Source organism: Magnolia sinica, chromosome 6 (assembly GCF_029962835.1).
Source record: "Magnolia sinica isolate HGM2019 chromosome 6, MsV1, whole genome shotgun sequence".
Taxonomy (NCBI): Eukaryota; Viridiplantae; Streptophyta; class Magnoliopsida; order Magnoliales; family Magnoliaceae; genus Magnolia; species Magnolia sinica.
In genome coordinates, this window is record NC_080578.1 from 99,203,304 (window position 1) to 99,221,663 (window position 18,360).

Consider the following 18,360-nt stretch of genomic DNA (forward strand, 5'->3'; position numbering starts at 1 on the left):
GGGTTGGCGAGTTTGTATTGATTACTGTAAACTGAACCTGGTCACAAGGAAGGATCACTTTCCTCTTCCTTTCATAGACCAGATGCTTGAGAGATTGGCAGGGCATAGCTATTATTGTTTCCTGGATGGTTATTCCGGGTATAATCAGATTCTCATTGCTCCCGAGGATCAAGAGAAAACCACATTTACATGTCCTTTTGGCACATATGCCTATCGGCGTATGCCATTTGGATTGTGTAATGCGCCTGCGACCTTCCAACGATGCATGATGAGTATTTTTTCAGACATGGTTGAGCATTTTCTTGATATTTTCATGGATGATTTTTTAATTTTCGGCTCTTCATTTGATGAATGTTTATACCATCTATCTCTTGTCTTGGAAAGATGTGAAAAAACGAACCTGGTATTGAATTGGGAAAAGTGTCATTTTATGGTTCAAAAAGGGATTGTACTCGGGCATGTTATTTCAAGTAAAGGCATTGAAGTTGATAAAGCCAAGATTGATTTAATTTCTAGTCTTCCTCCACCCAGAACGGTTAAGGAGATTAGATCATTCTTAGGGCATGCGGGATTCTACAGGAGATTCATTAAGGATTTTAGCAAAATTTCTCGACCCTTATGCAATTTACTAGCTAAAGATGTTGCTTTTGTCCTTAATGATGAGTGTCGGCAAGCTTTGATAAGTTGAAGCATTTACTGACTTCTGCTCCAATCATCCAACCACCTGATTGGAGTTTACCTTTTGAGCTTATGTGTGATGCTTCAGATTATGCTGTTGGAGCCGTCCTAAGACAAAGATTGAACAAAATGCCTCATGTCATTTATTATGCCAGTAGGACTCTAAATGATGCACAGCTCAACTACTCTACCACTGAAAAAGAATTGTTGGCGGTGGTATTTGCTCTAGACAAATTCAGGTCGTATCTCATAGGATCAAAAGTTATAGTGTTCTCAGATCATGCAGCATTGAAATATCTTCTTTCTAAAAAAGACGCTAAACCTTGATTGATTCGGTGGATTCTCTTGCTACAAGAATTCGATATTGAAATTCGGAATAAAAAGGGTTCCGAAAATGTGGTAGCCGACCATTTGTCTAGACTTGTCTTAGAGTCCACAGTGGATCCTTTGCCAATGAATGAGTCTTTCCCTGATGAACAACTTCTAACTATTTCTCAATTACCTTGGTATGCGGACATTGTAAACTATCTTGTTACAGGTCAACTTCATTCTCATTGGACTAAACAAGATAAATCCAAATTTCTTGCTGAGGTTAAACATTTCTTTTGGGATGACCCATACTTATTCAAAATTTGTCCTGATCAGATTATTAGGAGATGTGTGCCTGAGAGTGAGTTTCATAGTATACTCTCCTTTTGTCATGATCATGCCTGTGGTGGTCATTTTGGTTCAAAGAAAACAGCTGCAAAAGTCTTACAAAGTGGATTTTATTGGCCTACACTGTTTCGCGACACCCATGCCTTCTGCTCAACATGTGATAGATGCCAACATACGAGTAATATTTCCCACAGGAACATGATGCCACTTACCAATATTCTCATTGTTGAAATATTTGATGTTTGGGGTATTGACTTCATGGGCCCATTTCCCCCGTCATTTGGTTATGTGTATATCCTTGTGGCCGTCGACTATGTCTCTAAGTGGATTGAGGCAGTGCCATGTAAAACGAATGATCACAGAGTTGTGGTCCGTTTCTTAAAAGAAAATATCTTTTCTCGTTTTGGCACTCCTCGAGCAATTATAAGTGATGGGGGTACTCATTTTTGCAATAAACCATTTGAATCTTTAATGAAGAAATATTCCATCACTCATAAAGTTGCAACGCCATATCATTCACAAACAAGTGGTCAAGTTGAGGTGTCAAATCGGGAGATTAAACAAATTTTAGAGAAAACGGTTCATCCCGATCGTAAGGATTGGTCGCAACGGTTGAATGATGCTCTTTGGGCATATCGTACGGCTTTCAAAACTCCGATTGGAATGTCTCCGTACAGGCTTGTTTTTGGGAAAGCCTGTCACTTCCCTGTGGAATTAGAACATCATGCTTATTGGGCCATCAAAACTTTTAATTTTGATTTGCACAAGGCCGGATCACATCGTAAACTTCAACTCAATGAGTTAGAGGAAATTCGAAATGAGGCATATGAGAATGCAAAAATTTATAAAGAGAAGACAAAAATCTTTCATGACAAAGCAATTCTTTGCAAGACATTTGAACCGAACCAGAAGGTATTATTGTACAATTCCAGGCTCTGCCTCTTTCCTGGAAAACTACGTTCGCGATGGTATGGTCCTTATCGAGTAGTTACAGTATTTCCTCATGGAGCAGTTGAGATTCAAAATCTAACAGACGGGAATATCTTCAAAGTAAATGGTCAACGGCTGAAACCATATTTAGATGATTTGGTGAACAAAGATGTGGAGGAAATTTATTTGGCGGACCCAGGTTATCAAGATTGATTAGTTCATGGTCCACTCTTGTCTGGCTGAAGACGTTAAACTTAGCGCTTCTGGGAGGCAACCCAGTTTTTCATTCCATTTCACTTTTCTCATTCATGAGTTCAATGTTTGTGGGTAGCATTGCTGTAAACCCTCACGAGACTACAACTCGTCCACTAGGGGTAACCTAGGGGTTTAAAGGCTTGTTGTATACGCTAAATGCAATCGAGAGCACCTGCAAAAGTGGTATAGATAGGATTTTCTTTTTGCGTTTTTATCATTTTTCTTTTGTTGATTTCTCTCCTATGCTGGCTCGCTCTTACATGGATATTTTTTTTTGGAAAGCCTCTAGATTCTTTCATACATGTACTATTTGTCCATCACTCGTCTTTTATTTTCGTTGTCCCATATGCATTTCATGCTTATTTCTTTTACATTGAGGACAATGTAGATTTTAGGTTGGGGGTGGGCGATTAGATTACCTGCGATCAGATTACCTCATCAGTATTTTCTTGGTCTTGAGCACAAATTGTGAAAATTTTTAAAATTTGCTGGAATTTCTTATGCATCTGAAGTGATTGTGAAGGATAAGGGTGATTTTAACATTGCAAGGTATAGAATGTCGGTAATTTATAACTCTTGGATTCAGTCATCCGTTAGATTTCACAGTTAAGTTTGAATTGTTAACCCATAATTAGAACTTTTAAACATTGATTGAGTCATAATCTAACATATCACATCTTGGTTGCACATTAAGGTTCCGTTTCAACATTGAATGATTAACTTGGTAATCACTAAGCACGAAAGGAACCAGCCTGAAATTTTTAGCATCGGTCTATAACTAAGAATTGAGAAAAAGCGTAAGTCATATAATCTTCATCATAGGTTTGCTCCCTATAGATGAAGATTCGATTCCCCATGGTTGACATGAGAAAAGGGTTAGGTGTACAATCTTTACCATAGGTTTGCTCCCTATAGGTGAGGATTTAATTCCCTTCCTTAGTGTTACTGTTCATAAAAAAATCAAAGGCTGATAGAATGAAAAGTTAACCTATCAGGCAAGTGTTGGTTTCAGTTGTCATGCATTCCGTTGTTAATTACTAATGATATCATGAAATTGACAATTGGATCTCTTAATGATAGTAAGCCGAGATTACACTATACACTCATGGAACTCAATGTTTAGAATATTCTAATTAATGGATTAATATTTTGAAATTGATTATGAAGTTTATCGTGAGCTTGATTCCAGAAAGGAAAAAATTCTGTGCACCGTTCATGAATCTTAGAATTCTCGCGCCTCGACGATCTGTTCACAAGTCACTCGGGTTCACAAGAATTGTCAAGTATTTCTGAAATTATTTTTTCGCATGTTTTGCTCGGGACTAGCAAAATGCTGGTTGGGGGTTGTGATGAGGGTCGAATATTACATATCAGACCCCAATTATTACCTAATTTTACGTACATGATAACGTTTAACGGAATATTTTAATTATATTTTTGTTACAGGATGAAATCAGGAGCGTTAATGGAAAAAGAGTATTACAAGCATGGATTTGACACTCCGAAGTCACCAGAGCAAGGGACGCACTCAAGGGAACTAATACTGAAGAATTTACATGCCAGGGACTCAAGGAAATCAAGCCGTTCACGTTAAAAAGGCCCGAAAATGGTCCAAAATGCAAGATCACATGGTTTCTGCTATCCGATTGACTCGAAACTTCATACATGACCTGGAGGCCATAAATAAACCGTACATATTAAATTTCAACCATTGGATATCTCGAGAAGTGGGCCAACAGACAGATCAGCCCATTAATCTTCAATTTTAGGCCCACCTACAATCTGGATATACTTCAAAGTTGACTTAGATGGTTTAAATAAGATGAGCAATAGGATGGACGGATTGGATTTCTCGAAAGCATCACAGTGGACCCCACCTAGTGTGACATGTGCATGGTGCACATGTGCACTGCCTGTGCACCGAACGAGCCTAAGTCGGTCAGCAGCGCTGACCCGACTTCCTCCTTTCAAAAACGGAAACTTCCGTTTCTGGCGCGCGTAACGGACGGAAAGTCCGTTTTTCCGGACCGCTGTGGGCCCCACCGGTAACACGTTCGTCTGATCCAAGCCGTTCATCATGTAGACGGGTTCAAGAGCTACAAAATCATGTTTACAGTTTGTGCCCATATGTGCACACGTGTGAGATACAGAGGCCACAAGTGGACTGTCCGGTGACGTTCAAAATTGATTTTATTGTGATTTCTTCTATGGGTCGCGTCAATGGATGTTAAAAACCATCCATATCTGACTGAAATTTCGTCGTGCATCCAATGGACGGGGTGGATTTCCCCGAAAACGCTTATGTGGGGCCCACCGAGCATCACAGCGCCGGACGTGCGAAGGCTTACGCACGTCCGCGAAAAGCCGACTTCCGGGTGGTTGTGGCCCACCATCTTCGATTAGATGGAAGATCTGATCCGTCCATCATGTAGAACAGCCAAAAACGTCCCAAGAGACGTTGATTTTACGAATAAAGTACAAAGAATGAGGGACTTTTGCAGATATAGAAGTTTGCTGCGAAAAGGGCTTTCGCTGCGTATACGACACCTTTCCAAACCCGATTTTCTCCATTCCAGCCACTCCACCAGCTACAAAAAGGGATGCAAAACGTAAAGAAGAGGGAGGAGAGCCAGGGAACAGATCCAGAGAAGAAAAGAGAAGAAAAGAGAAGAAGAGAGAGAGAGATGTTTTCTTTATATCAATTTTATTTTTCTTTCTTTTTATTTGAATTCATGGATTGCTAATCTTCTAGCTAGGGTTGAGATGAAGCCCCTAATTTGAATAACCCTTGTTATGTGTTGATTTCATGTTGATTTAATTAATTTGTTTCTTTTTCTGGTGTACTTGACTGGAATTTCCGTACTTCTCCATGCTATGAGTTTAACCAAAATCTAGTTATGGATATTGTTTGGAATATTATTTTAGGCGCTTGTGTCTGACCATGAACAGGTTCCTATAGAGGAAGAAACAAGAATCTACATCTCTCCATGCCTGACCATGGATGGAAAGATGTGATCCATATGCTTTAAGGAATTATACATTCTGTGTGCCCGACCAAGGACATAGAGTGCGCTCTATTTATTTTGATATCAATCTGAATTAGGATGAATCAACAGGTAAAACGAGGTTTATGATAATTAGAGGTGGATTCGAAAGTCTTAGTCTTCTCCTTGATTGAATTTTTCTCACTATTGCTCTCGGTTATTTTTCCATTGATTTTTATTTAGTTTAGTCAATTACTATATCAAATATTTGTTGGATTAGTTAAGAAGAGTCTTTAATTTTGAATTGTGACAACCAGTCCTCGTGGGAACGATCTCGTAATACGTACCATATCTACATCTGATTCGTATACTTGCGAGTTTAAAATCATTTAAATCAAGTTGGTTTAAATAAAACATCAATTTCTTTATGAGATCACTCAGAAATTCAGTATAGGTCTCTTTTGGATCCATGGAAAAGCAAATGGTGAAAATAATGTTAGCATTTTTAGGAAATTGTAAGAAAGGAAATGTCATTTCCCTTTTTTTTATAAAGAATATTTTCTTGAAATATTCTTCTTAATTTTCAATTTTATTAGGAAAAAGAAAAAATATAATAAAAATTATACTTAAAAAGAGTGACACATGAATGACATTGATGATGAATTATGGCATGTGTTATCATGTGTCACTTCAGTACATTTGAGTAGGGGTGTACATCGAGTCGAATCGAGTCAAGTTGGCCTTAGCTCGACTCGGCTCGGCCGCTAGCTGACATCAGCTCGAACTTAGCTCGGCTCGGTCCTCGAGCCTGACTGGCCAGCTCAGCTCAGTTTGGTCAACAGCTTGTGCCAGCTTGGGCCGAGTTCGAGCCAAGATCGAGCCGAGTTCGCCATTGAGTCATTTCCACAAACACTTGGACTGCACCTTCAAAATCCCTCTATATGCGAAACAGAAGCAATGGTTTTACAGATATTTTATCAAACACCTTCTAAGCAACATAAAAACCAAGAAAAAAAGGGTATTTGTTTCATGTACATACCTTCCTTGCCACCGGCCACACTTCGTTGAGGCATTTTATCAAACACTTGGTGTTCGATTCGGGTTCCATTCAAGCTGGATTCGATTGTAGTCAAAAGCTATCTGGGCCCATAGATATGCCGGTCACAAATCCACCTTGTTCATCAATTTTACACGATAACAACAGAACAGAAATCTAAAAATCAGGAAGATTTAAAACTCATGTGGACCACACCACATGAAACAGCAGGGATTAGATGTCCACCATTGAAAACGTTGTGGGGGGCGATAGAAGTTTTCTGTCAGGATAATATTTGTGCCTACAACTTATCTGAGTGGTAATAAGCCTATAAACGGTTTGATAGCATATAAACATCATGGTCTGCTATACCAATATTTCAACGGTGGACCTTTCCATTCTCATTGTTTTGTGTGGTGTGGCTCACATGCGTTTTGGATCTACATCATTTTTAGCTTACGGTTCTATTGTTGTCTTTCAAAACTGATGAACATGATAGATTTGTGACAGGCATGTTTGTGGGCCCACACAGCTTCCGATTAAAGGAATTTCCTGCGCACTCTCCAGCGGTACCAGTAAAAGGTAGCCTTTCTATAGTGGTACTGGCCATATATAGAAATAAAATGTTGTATTCATATCATCCAACCCATCCATTAGATGTGTCATCTCAAGAAATAACAAGGCCCAATATTCATCATCATCCAAAATACAATTGGGCCACAACAAAGGAAGCAAAGTAGGAGAGAACGCTCACCCTTGAATTTAACGTATGCACACTTAAATAGAAAAACAGCCTGTTGTTTGGCAGGACTCTTCGTCTGGCCTATACCAAGGATCTGAACGTACTGGATTCTATATATAAAACACATCACGCCCCCACTCTAATCAACGGTGGCTATTTGGTCCCAAAATCTGCCGTGCTATGGCTCATCTCAGTTTTCGATGGTACTGATTTTCCCGGTTGGGGTTTTTGACGGGTTGGATTCCATGAACACATCACTGGGAAGCTATGATGGGCCAACCAAGCCTGGCAGTGGACCACCGTGGGTTCGTTGCGACTAACGAAAGAAGTCAACAATCACCAAAGCTCCACAGGTTGGGTGCGGATTAGGTGTTACCCGGCTAACAGCTTAGTGGGTGTTACCCTTACAGTAGGGCCCACCTTGATGATATGATTTATATCCACTCCGTCCATCCGTTTTTCCATCCAATTTTGGTAGTGGTCTTAAAAATTAAACATATCCAAATCTCAGTTGGACTGCACCCCAGGAAACACTGACGATTGATCATTCACCGTTAAAAACTTCCCATGGCCCATTGTAAGTAGATCGGTAATGTTTATTTTCCATCCAACCTGTTTATGAGGTTATATATATATATATATATATATAGATAAAAATAAAATGAAAATATTATCTTGATCCAAAACTTTTGTGGCCCCTAAAATGCTTTTAATGGTTATTCACTACGTTTTTCAGTGGTGTCGTCAACAAGATTTAGATCTCCTAAATTTTTGGAATAACGTACTTAAATGATATGAAAAAAATGATGGACGGTGTAGATATAAAACATATTGATCAAGGTGGGCCCCACACGGTAAGGGTAACACCCACTAAGCTATTGCCATGGTAACAACTAATCCACTCCCCCTCTATTTCGGCCAGCAAGAAATTTCAGGGCACCATCGTTCCCCATAAAAATCAGCAGCAGAACTCAATACGGGTTAAAGCTAGCTTGCATCATCAGATTTCATTTTTGTGAGCTCTAACCCATTTTCTTCTATAGTATCTCTCTCTCTCTCTTTTAATGTCCATTTGATTGCACAAGTATAATAAAATTTCATTAGATTTTTCACAATCAAGAAATATCATGATATTTGGTGTAACAAATACACTCTGAGCTTTTAGTTCTGTATCTAATTTCTCTGTAAGTTATGTTCTACAGAAACCTAGTTGATTATTAAAGCCTTTAAGGAGATACTTCAGCTAGTACATCTTTTCTTCATTTTTTTTTTCTCTCTCTTTTTCCTTGAGTAGATATGCTTTGATTTGAGCTAATGTTGAGATCTTCCTAATTGATGTTTTGATATGAAACAAATAGGATTAGGACAACATGACGACTAAAAATCAGACATTTTTGTAAGCTCTAACCCATTATATTCTATTTGCTCACGCTCTATTTTTTATTTTTAATGCCCATTTGATTGCACAAGTATAATAAAATTTCATGAGATTTTTCACAATCAAGAAATATCATTACCATGAGTTTTGAGTTCCGTATCTAATTTCTATGTGCATTTATGTTATGCAGAAACAGACACTACAGGAAAGTAGGCTTTTAGCCTCAATTTTTTAGCCTTGGTTCAAAAAAAGGTGGCTAAATATGGTTTTTAGCCTCGGTTGTATAGGAACTGAGGTTAAAATTTATTTTTTGCCTTAGTTGGTGAGAAACTGGGGCCAAAAGTTTGCCCTTTTGCTTCGGTTGGTGAATAACTGAGGCTAGAAGTCTGCCTTTTTACCTCGGTTGGTGAGCAACTGAGGCTAAAAGTTTGCCATTTTGCCTCGGTTGGTGAGAAATTGAGGCCAAAAGTCCGCTCTTTTGTCTCGATTGGTGAGCAACTGAGGTTAAAAGTCTACCCTTTTGCCTCAATTGTTGAGAATTGAGGCTAAAAATCTACCCTTTTACCTCAGTTGTTGAGAACTGAGGCCAAAAGTCTGTCCTTTTGCCTCTGTTGTTGAGAACTGAGGCCAAAAGTCTACCCTTTTGCCTCGGTTTGTGAGAAACTGAGGCAAAAAATCTGCTATTTTGTCTTAGTTGGTGAAAAACTGAAGCCAAAAGTCTACCCTTTTGCCTCGGTTGATGAGCAACTAAGGCTAAAAGTTTGCCGTTTTACCTCAGTTGTTGAAAATTGAGGCTAAAAGTCTATCTTTTTGCTTCGGTTGGTAAGCAACTAAGACTAAAAGTTTGTCTTTTTGTCTTAGTTGGTAATAAACTGAGGCCAAAAGTCTGCCCTTTTACCTCGATTGATGAGCAACTGAGGCCAAAAGTTACCCTTTTGCCCCGGTTGTGAGCAACTGAGGCCAAATGTCTGCCCTTTTACCTCAGTTGATGAGTAATTGAGGTCAAAAGTATATAAGTGGCCCCAAAGAGTTTTTAACAATGGGCGTTAGTGTCCCCGTTGTTTTCTATGGTGTGATCCGCTTGAGCTTTGAGTCTGCCTCATTATTTGACTCATGTCCTAAAATCATCTCACCAAATAGATGGACGGTGTGGATACAACTAACACACCATGGTAGGGCCCACAGAACTTGGTGACATCACTTCAAACCTACTGTTGAAGCCGTCAGTAGTTAATCCGCGTCAGTGGGTTTGGCGGTTGAGCATCTCTCTCCGTCTCGCTTCCCCCTCTCTCGTTATAAATAATCCCTTCAAATGAATTAGGGCAATCTCCCTCCCTCTCCCTCGCTCTCTTTGCGAGAGAAAAAGAAGAAGAGATTTTTCGTTTTGGTCGGTAAGATCTTGTCTCCATCTCTTGAATCTCTTTCTTCATGCTATTTACGTGTTTCTACCATCTTTCCTTTCCGATCTGGTTTTTTTTTTTTTTTAATTTTTAAAATTATTTATTTATTTATTTTTATTATCGTTTTCTAGCAATCTTTGGGGAGTTCTGTGGAATTTCTAACTTGGAATCTGATTTTGTCAGCTGATCTTCTGATTAATTTCTTGATTGATCGTAAGAGCTATAGGTTTGTAATTTTTAGGGTTTTTTTTTTTTTTGTTGAATCTCTCTGCTTTGTTGATGTGATTGATCTGAAAAATGCTTGAAATCGTTTCATCCCTTTCGAATTCCGAAATCCACTAAAACCGCAGGCGCAGAATTTGAGTTCCTCCCTATTTCAATAACCTTATAGACCGCTGGACGAAATCCACATCTGCAGAAACCCTAGAAAAATGAGAATTCGGGTTTTGGTATGGAACACGGAATCTGATGATATTGAAATAAAATCCTACTTCCTATTCATCAAGGATAGTCCAAATAGAGAAGAAAATGCGACAGATATTTCAGGATTTTGTGATTTATAGGGTTTTGAACGAATCGAGAAATCGACAGACGAAAATTGCACGATTTTTTTTTTCCTTTTTTCTCCAGATATTCGTTCCATATCATCGCATAAAAAGAGAGAAATCACGATTTTTTTTTTCAGAAAATGGAAATTTAAATAGAAAAATCAGAAAATTCGAAGAAATTACCAGAGGTTTTGACGATCTGAAATTCGGAGGCCTCCAAAAGCAGCTAAGAACGAGAGACAGAGAGGCTTTTGCCTTTTGCTGGAAAGGAAGTGGAAAGCCAGATGTATTCGACACGTGCAGAGATGAGAGGGTAAGTGGAGATGGGCGGCTGATATTGAAGAAAATGGATGGAGGACGGTGGGAAAGAAAGTACCAGAATCGTCCACCACACTTGTTTTAAGCAGTTCCGTAAAACATCTCTGTATGGGTTATATGTTATTGTCAAATCTCAGAAGATACAATCATCATCTCCATAACCTTGTCCTAGCCATTTGTTGCGTGATTTGAGATTATACATGCGTACATATAGAAAAAAATGTTTCTAGTTAAATAGGAATTTTCCTAGAACTACGTAGTTAGAATGTGGATGGTGCTTGTAAATGAATGAGACCATGAACTTAGATTTTACCCTACCAGCTATTTCAATGTGTTTAGCACAGATGTGCAGCTTATGCCCAGGATGGGTATTGTTTGAAAAAAACAAAGTTCTTTATACATAGATTGGAGGTGGGTGGGGGAAACATTTAGTGTGTAAAATTATAATTAGGTTCTTTTGAAGCATAATCCTTCTTTCAAATTTGAGGCCTTGCTTTGTTCTGGTTCTTCAAGTTTGCATTACTGCATCACCTTCTTCTCCTTCTTCTTCTTCTTTTTAAATTTTTTATACACATTTAAACCAAATTTGATGACTACAAAGAAACTGTCTTAGTTCACTGATTATGTTACATACTTAGATTTCATTTCGTTATACAAATTTTTTATACACATTTAAACCAAATCTGCTTTTTTACATGAAAGAGCAATTTGCACTATTGGAGCCAAATAAGAATGGGTGCATCTCATTAGAAAACATAAGAGTGGTTAGTTTCTTTCTGTAATATCTAGATTTCTTAGTGGGCATGTTTACTGTTGGTTGTTAAGCTACAACGCTCAGCTACTTCTGTTGATGATTACTATTGAATATTTTGGCCAGGCATTGGTGAAAAATGCAACAGATTCTATGAAGGAATCCCGCATTCATGATTTTCTTGCTTCGGTATCTATTTTACTGTTGACTCTGTAGTTATTCTTCAATTTCAAATGGTTCTGTATGTTTTATAACTTTTTACCAATACTCCTTTCTTCAATGACAGTTGAATGCTCTTCAATATAGAAAGATGGACTTTCACAGCAGCAACTTTATGGTCAGAAGCTAACAAACACGTCTACACAAATGAGAGAGAGAGGATCCATTCCAGTGTAAAGAAGAATCATCAACGCCTGATGAAAGGGCGCCGTTCTTTGAAGTGGACATGGTCCTTGATGTTGTCTCCTTCCAACTTGAGGCTGGCCCACCACACCAAATTGCATTCCACCTTTAGAGAACCCCCACCAACAGTGGTGTTAGAAGCAGCAGCATTATCACAGGGAACTTGAAGAGGAAGATTATTCAGCTTCGAACATCCACTCACTCTCAGTTTCTCCAATGCCGGCAAGCACACCTCACCACAAATACTCTCCATCTTAGGTAGCTCCCACAGACACACTGTACGTAGTCATTGGAGTGAGCCTTTAGCTACCCCTCGAAACACCGCCTCCAGTCTATTGCAGAATTTGATATGGAAAGTTTCCAGGCTTTCTAAGCATACGGCTGAGGAGAAGACGACCACGAGTCTCGGGCAATAGTCCAGATATATGTGCAATTCTCAAAAAAACACAACCAAGGAAAAATTCTTTTAATGAAGCCAGCAGTTGCGGCGGCAGCAGCAGCAATGACAGAAATCCTGGATGTACAGCAGCAACAACAATGGTAGTGTGTTTGTTTTGAAAACTTTAAATATACGATTAATTGTTTTGTTGGTATTGTGCTGATTGTTGTCTTGATGGATGTTAAATTGGTGAAACATGCACAGTTCAATCATTGGTTGATTATAATATTGTTAGCTTTTGTTGATAGAAACTAGAATTAGCCTCTGTTATTGATAAATGATGTTAAAAATTGAATTTAGCCTTAGTTGATGCTAACAAAGGTTAAATCTATCTTTAGTCTCAGTTTTGCCTCAATTACCTAAACTGAGACTACAACTCCCGTGGTTAAAGGCTTTAGTCTCAGTTGTTGAGAACTGAGGTTAAAAAAAATGGATTTAGCTTCAATTGGAGGCAACTGAGGCTAAAATTTGGATTTAGTCTCAGTTGGAAATAATAGAGGCTAAAATTTTGATTTAGCCTCATTTCGAGAAAACTGAAGCTAAAAAGGTTCTTTTAGCCTCACTTGAAGGACTGAGGCTATAAAAGTCATTTAAGCCTCGGTTGCTAAAACTGAGGCTAAAGCCTTTAGCCACGGGGTTTCAACCTCGGTTTGAATAATTGAGGCAAAATTGAGGCTAAAGGCTTCAGCCTCAGCTTTTAACCTTTTTAGCCACGGTTTTGAACTGAGGCTAAAGCCCCCTTTTCTTGTAGTGAGAGTTGCTTATTAAAGCCTTTGAGGAGAGACTTCAGCTGGGTACATCTTATTTTCTTCATTTTTGTCTTTTTCCTTAATAGATATGCTTTGATTTGGGCTGATGTTGAGATGATCTTCCTAATTGATGTTTTGATGTGAAACAAATAGGATTAGGACAACATGATGACTAAAAATCAGACAATTCCCACCATCAGGTGAGCCACACCACTGAGAACAATGAAAAATCACCAAAAAAACATCCAAATTCTAAGTGTTTACAAAGTAGGTATTCATGCTCCATAGAGTTTGGGGCAGTAAATCCCGCCAAAATATGTAAATTGCATAAAAAGGATGATTATTTTTTTTATTTTTTTGGGCCCTGAGAGTGCATCAAAACATACATGCACTAGATGAATTGGATGTCCTTCACCCATCACGCAGAAGGCCCGAGATGCAATCTGGAAGATTTGAATGATGGGTGTCCCATCCTTCCCTCTCATGTGGTCCATTGATCAATCGCGTTGTTTGTTTGGGCACCATAAGAGAGCATTAAGGAAAGCACATGACGGAAAGATTGGATGTACCATACACATCATGGTCGGCCCCACACATAACTAGTGTATATCAACCAAGGTGTTCTATTATAAATAATGTCTCTTTAGCTGTAAAGCCTATACATGTAATAAGAAACATGGCTTTTTTGCTAGATTTCATATTACAGCTTAAAGCCACTATAGGCAAATGTAAGAATCCAAACATCCCTTGCAATCGATTACCTATAATCTCTTTACAACTCAAGAACTTTATAAGCATCTAAATGACCACTTAGAAATTGCAAGTGGAGATGAGAATTAGGGGCCATTTGGCATCTCTAGTAATAAGAACTTATTTCCTTATTCTGAAAAAAATAAGCTCTTATTTTGAAAATAGACTGTTTTGTAAAGCTTTAATTTTACTAATTATTATTATTATTTTATAGAAATGATTAAAAAAAAGCTCTTAAAGAATAATTAATGCAGATGTAACTTTTTTGTCTTCAAGAGCTTATTTGGCTTAAGCTAGTATTTATTTTAAGCTAATCTTTGCACAAGTTAGTCTTTAATCTTTTTAAGTAATTTCCATCTTGCCCTCCTCTTCTCTTTACAATCTCTCTGAGGTGGGTCCACATAATGAACAACCCATATTGAAAGTGGGGTTCTACATGATGAATGATCCACATCAAGGTGGGCCCCACATGATGGATGCCCAACATCAAAGTATGGGCCCACATGATGGATGTATCCACATTAATTGTGCCCTAGTGGACAATCCACATCAAAGGTGGGGCAACATGATGGATGGTAAACATTGAAGTTGGGACCACGTGATGAAAAGCTTTCATTGAAGGTGGGCCCACATGATGAACGACCCATATTGAGGGTGCCCCCCACGTGATAAATAGTCGACATCAAGGTGGGCCCACATAATGCAAGGTTCACATGATGGATGGGCCACATCAAAGTTTGGCCCATCATGATGGACAATCCACATTAAGTGGGCCCCACTTGATGGACGATCCACATCAAAGGTGGGACCCACATGATGGATGATGGACATCAAAAGTGGGCCCATGTGATGGGTGATTGATATCAAAGATAGCCCACATGATGAACAATCTGTATTAAAGGTGGGACCCCACATAATGGATGGAGTGGGCCTGACATGATGGATGTCCCACATCAAAGTGTGGCCCCTCCATGATGGAACATCCACATCAAGTGGGCCCACCTAATGGACAGTCCACATCCATGGTCTCACATGATGGACGACCTATATCCAAAGTAGCCCAACTTGATGGATGATCCACATAGAAGGTGTGCCCCGCATGATTGATGGTGGAAATCAAAAGTGGGCCCCACATGATCGACAACTCACTTTGAAGGTTGGGCCCACATGATGGACACGTCAAATGTGGATTCCATGTGATGGGTAGTGGGCATTGAGAGGTCCCACATAAAGGACAATAAGCATTGTTGTTGGTGGGCCCCACATAATGGATAGTCCAAGTCAACCCCTAATGAGGAATGGTCCACATCCGATACAGGCCTTGCATGATGGACAACTCACTTTGAAAGTTTGGCTCATATGATGAATGATCCACATTCAATATCCAATATAATGGACAACCCAAATGTCTTAAAACATGAATATTGTAGCCATCCAAATGGGCACGATCAATCTATGATGAGATCCACCAAAACATCCGTCTAGATTACTTTTATAAATGATTTGTTTTAATCTTTAAAAATGATATCAACTGCCTCTAAAAAAGCTCTTAATTGAATGTTTTACTAAACGTGCTTATTTTAAAATGGAGCTTTTAAAAAAATAAAAAAATAAAAAAATTAAAAAAAAACAACATGATTTTACGAAACAAACTTGTTTAAAATAAGAGCTAGAACAAACAGTTTATTAAAGTAGCTCATATTAGATTAGAGAAAAAATGCTAAATGAGCTCTTAACGTTTTGATTCTAACTGCAGGAATCTCGAAATCGATCTCATTGAAGAAGAGGCATAGCTGGATTTTGTTGGAAACCTTTAATTTTGTTATCATTCCCAAAGAAGAAACACAGACGGCTCAATCAAAATCTATCCAGGAAGAAGAAAAAGGTGAGTTTGGTGCTAATTTTGTAAAATTTGCAGCATTTGATATGGTGTTTTCACGTTTTTATTCATTTTCTAGTTGAGATCTCTGGTTTTATCATGCATTTGGTCCGTAAATGTTAGATTTTTTCAATATTTTTAGGTCGTGGTATGAATTCAATGTATATGTTGCCTTTTTCTATATAGAGAAGTCTCATCCTTTAAAAAAATAAAAATAAATAAACAAATAAGATAAACAGCTTCTTCCTAGCTTTTCTCATTATTGTCTTCTTTATTTTTACTTTGTTTATTACTCTCTTATTTGAATTTGATGTGGATCTTCTTTTGTAGTAACTTTTGTTATCCGTTATTACTGTTTGACCAACGTAGTTTGTAATTGTACTTATCAAATCTCGGCTGGTGGTCGTTAATGTTGGGTTATGAATAAGGTACACTATGGATTACAACTTAGCTAATTAAGTAAATATATTGCAAACGTAATCAAGAAGATGTTTGATTCTGAAATTCAACACATCAAAAAATCTAAAGAGTCTCTTTTACAAATATCCCATCTGTGTTTTAAATAGCTACGCTATGGAGCATGTAGCTTAATGCTATTAACATCCTTTAGACTTAACACTACATAGCGTAGCTTAGACTTAATGTTACATAGCTAGTCAAAATAGCTTAAGTTGCATGTAGCCTACACCACAGGCTAATTTATATACGCTATATGCTAAACACTACATAGCTTACACTATAAGCTTCTTCTTCTTTTCACTAAAATAAAATTCAACTTATATCTTCAATGATTTGTTACCTTTTTCTATTTTCAATCAAAATTAGTTTATCTTTTCAGCAATCTTAGTAAAATCAATCAAAGTAACAATATGAAACCAAATTTATTTCTCTTTCTTTATCTTTAATCTTTGCCATATTTTTCCTGTTATTTTATATTGTGTTTGGTTATACCAGATTTCAATAAGTTTCATTATTAGTTAGTCTAATTTTGTGCATGAAATTTCATGATATTTGATGCAACCGGTGTAACTTTAATTAAAAATTTAGAAGTAGCACAATCTTAATTAAAAATCTAGAAGTAGTGTGTAGCTTACATCTCACTCTTCATAGGGTAAATTCTTTGCTGCACACTATTTGCTATTTAAAACAGTGTGTCCCATAATGGTGTTATCATTGAAGCGTTTAAAATTGCACATATGAAATAATTATATTACTTTTATGATCTATTCAATGTGTTGTTTAATATCATCGTAGGGGTTCAAAATTATTATTTTTTATTTTTTCTGTTGGTGTGAACATGTATCAGCCAGACCTATCTAATGATCTTGACCATCTGATTGATGGCCTCTAATATGGGCAGCCAAGATCATTTGTAGAAAAATAGGTCCAACCAACAATCAAATTCATCTATTTGATGGTTGCTATCATGGATTGCTTATGATTTTAAGGAAACACTTTTGTTAGGCAATCCTAATGATCTAATCCATGGGTTGGAAATGGCTACAAAAAAATAAAGCCAAATCTCGAATAGATTTCATCATTGATCGGTCTTATTTAGCTTTGTTTTTGTCATGATAGCCCTTGAAATGTGTTCTAGACTTAATGGACTATCTGTACTAGTCCATTGGACTATCCAAGTTGTGCGATGCAACTAGGAGCACTACAACTTAGAGTGCTCTGAGAGCATTGGAGCTTGTCTCATTTAGGTTTACTCCTAATACTAATAAAACTAGATGAGTCAACTCCAAATTTGATCAGGCTGAGTCTAACTTGATAAAAATTCTAATTGGTTCTTAGTGCTTCATGACCTTGTAAAATAATTCCTAATGGTTTAATTAGTTTTTTTTTTTTTTTTAATCTTATTATTTGTCTATGTCTAATCTTAGTTAAGATTTTTGTCCTTTAGGGCCTTGTTTGGATTAACAATTACCCCGATTAATGTATAAAAGCATCATTATTATGAAATGAGGGTGTTTGCGAAAAATAGATTTTTATATGTAAACCACTGCTGAATTCCATTGATACCTTGGAAAACATTCGGTGAAATCCTCCCGGATCCTAAGTAATTCAAGGGTCATTTGGTCTGCGAGGAGATGATCTGATGCAGGACACATGATTTAATGCTAGCATACAATGTGGAGATTATGAAAGACTCCATAAAGTAATTCAATTAACAAAAAAATGTTAACCCATCATGTAATTAATTAGAAAAAATACCCAAAAATAAAATATGATTTAACCTAAATCACATGCCCGTATGGTAAGAAATCATATGAATCAATTAAAACTAGGACCGATGAAAGGATAAAACTTTCAATTTAGCATAGGCATGTTCCACACTTATGGGAGTGACTTGTAGGTTATATGATTAGGGTTAGGAAGGGAAAAAAAAATCTGAAATTTGAAAATTTAGGGTTCATGACAATTATGGATTTTGAAATTAGGATTTTTCAGAATTTAGGGA

The 18,360-nt window shown here is 37.6% G+C and overlaps 1 protein-coding gene and 2 long non-coding RNA genes across 3 annotated transcripts in view; 2 read left to right on the plus strand and 1 right to left on the minus strand.

Moving 5' to 3' along the window:
• LOC131249233 (disease resistance protein RPS2-like) overlaps positions 1–18,360 on the plus strand; it is a 34,829-nt gene that overhangs the window by 11,450 nt on the left and 5,019 nt on the right. The window lies entirely within an intron of this gene.
• On the plus strand, positions 9,809–12,548 carry LOC131249235 (uncharacterized). The gene is made up of 3 exons (XR_009172750.1): positions 9,809–10,051; positions 11,804–11,866; positions 11,964–12,548. It is a non-coding gene; the product is annotated as an uncharacterized LOC131249235 (long non-coding RNA).
• LOC131249234 (uncharacterized) lies at positions 10,288–10,931 on the minus strand. Its single transcript, XR_009172748.1, has 2 exons — positions 10,792–10,931; positions 10,288–10,472 (listed from the first exon to the last, which is right to left on the minus strand). It is a non-coding gene; the product is annotated as an uncharacterized LOC131249234 (long non-coding RNA).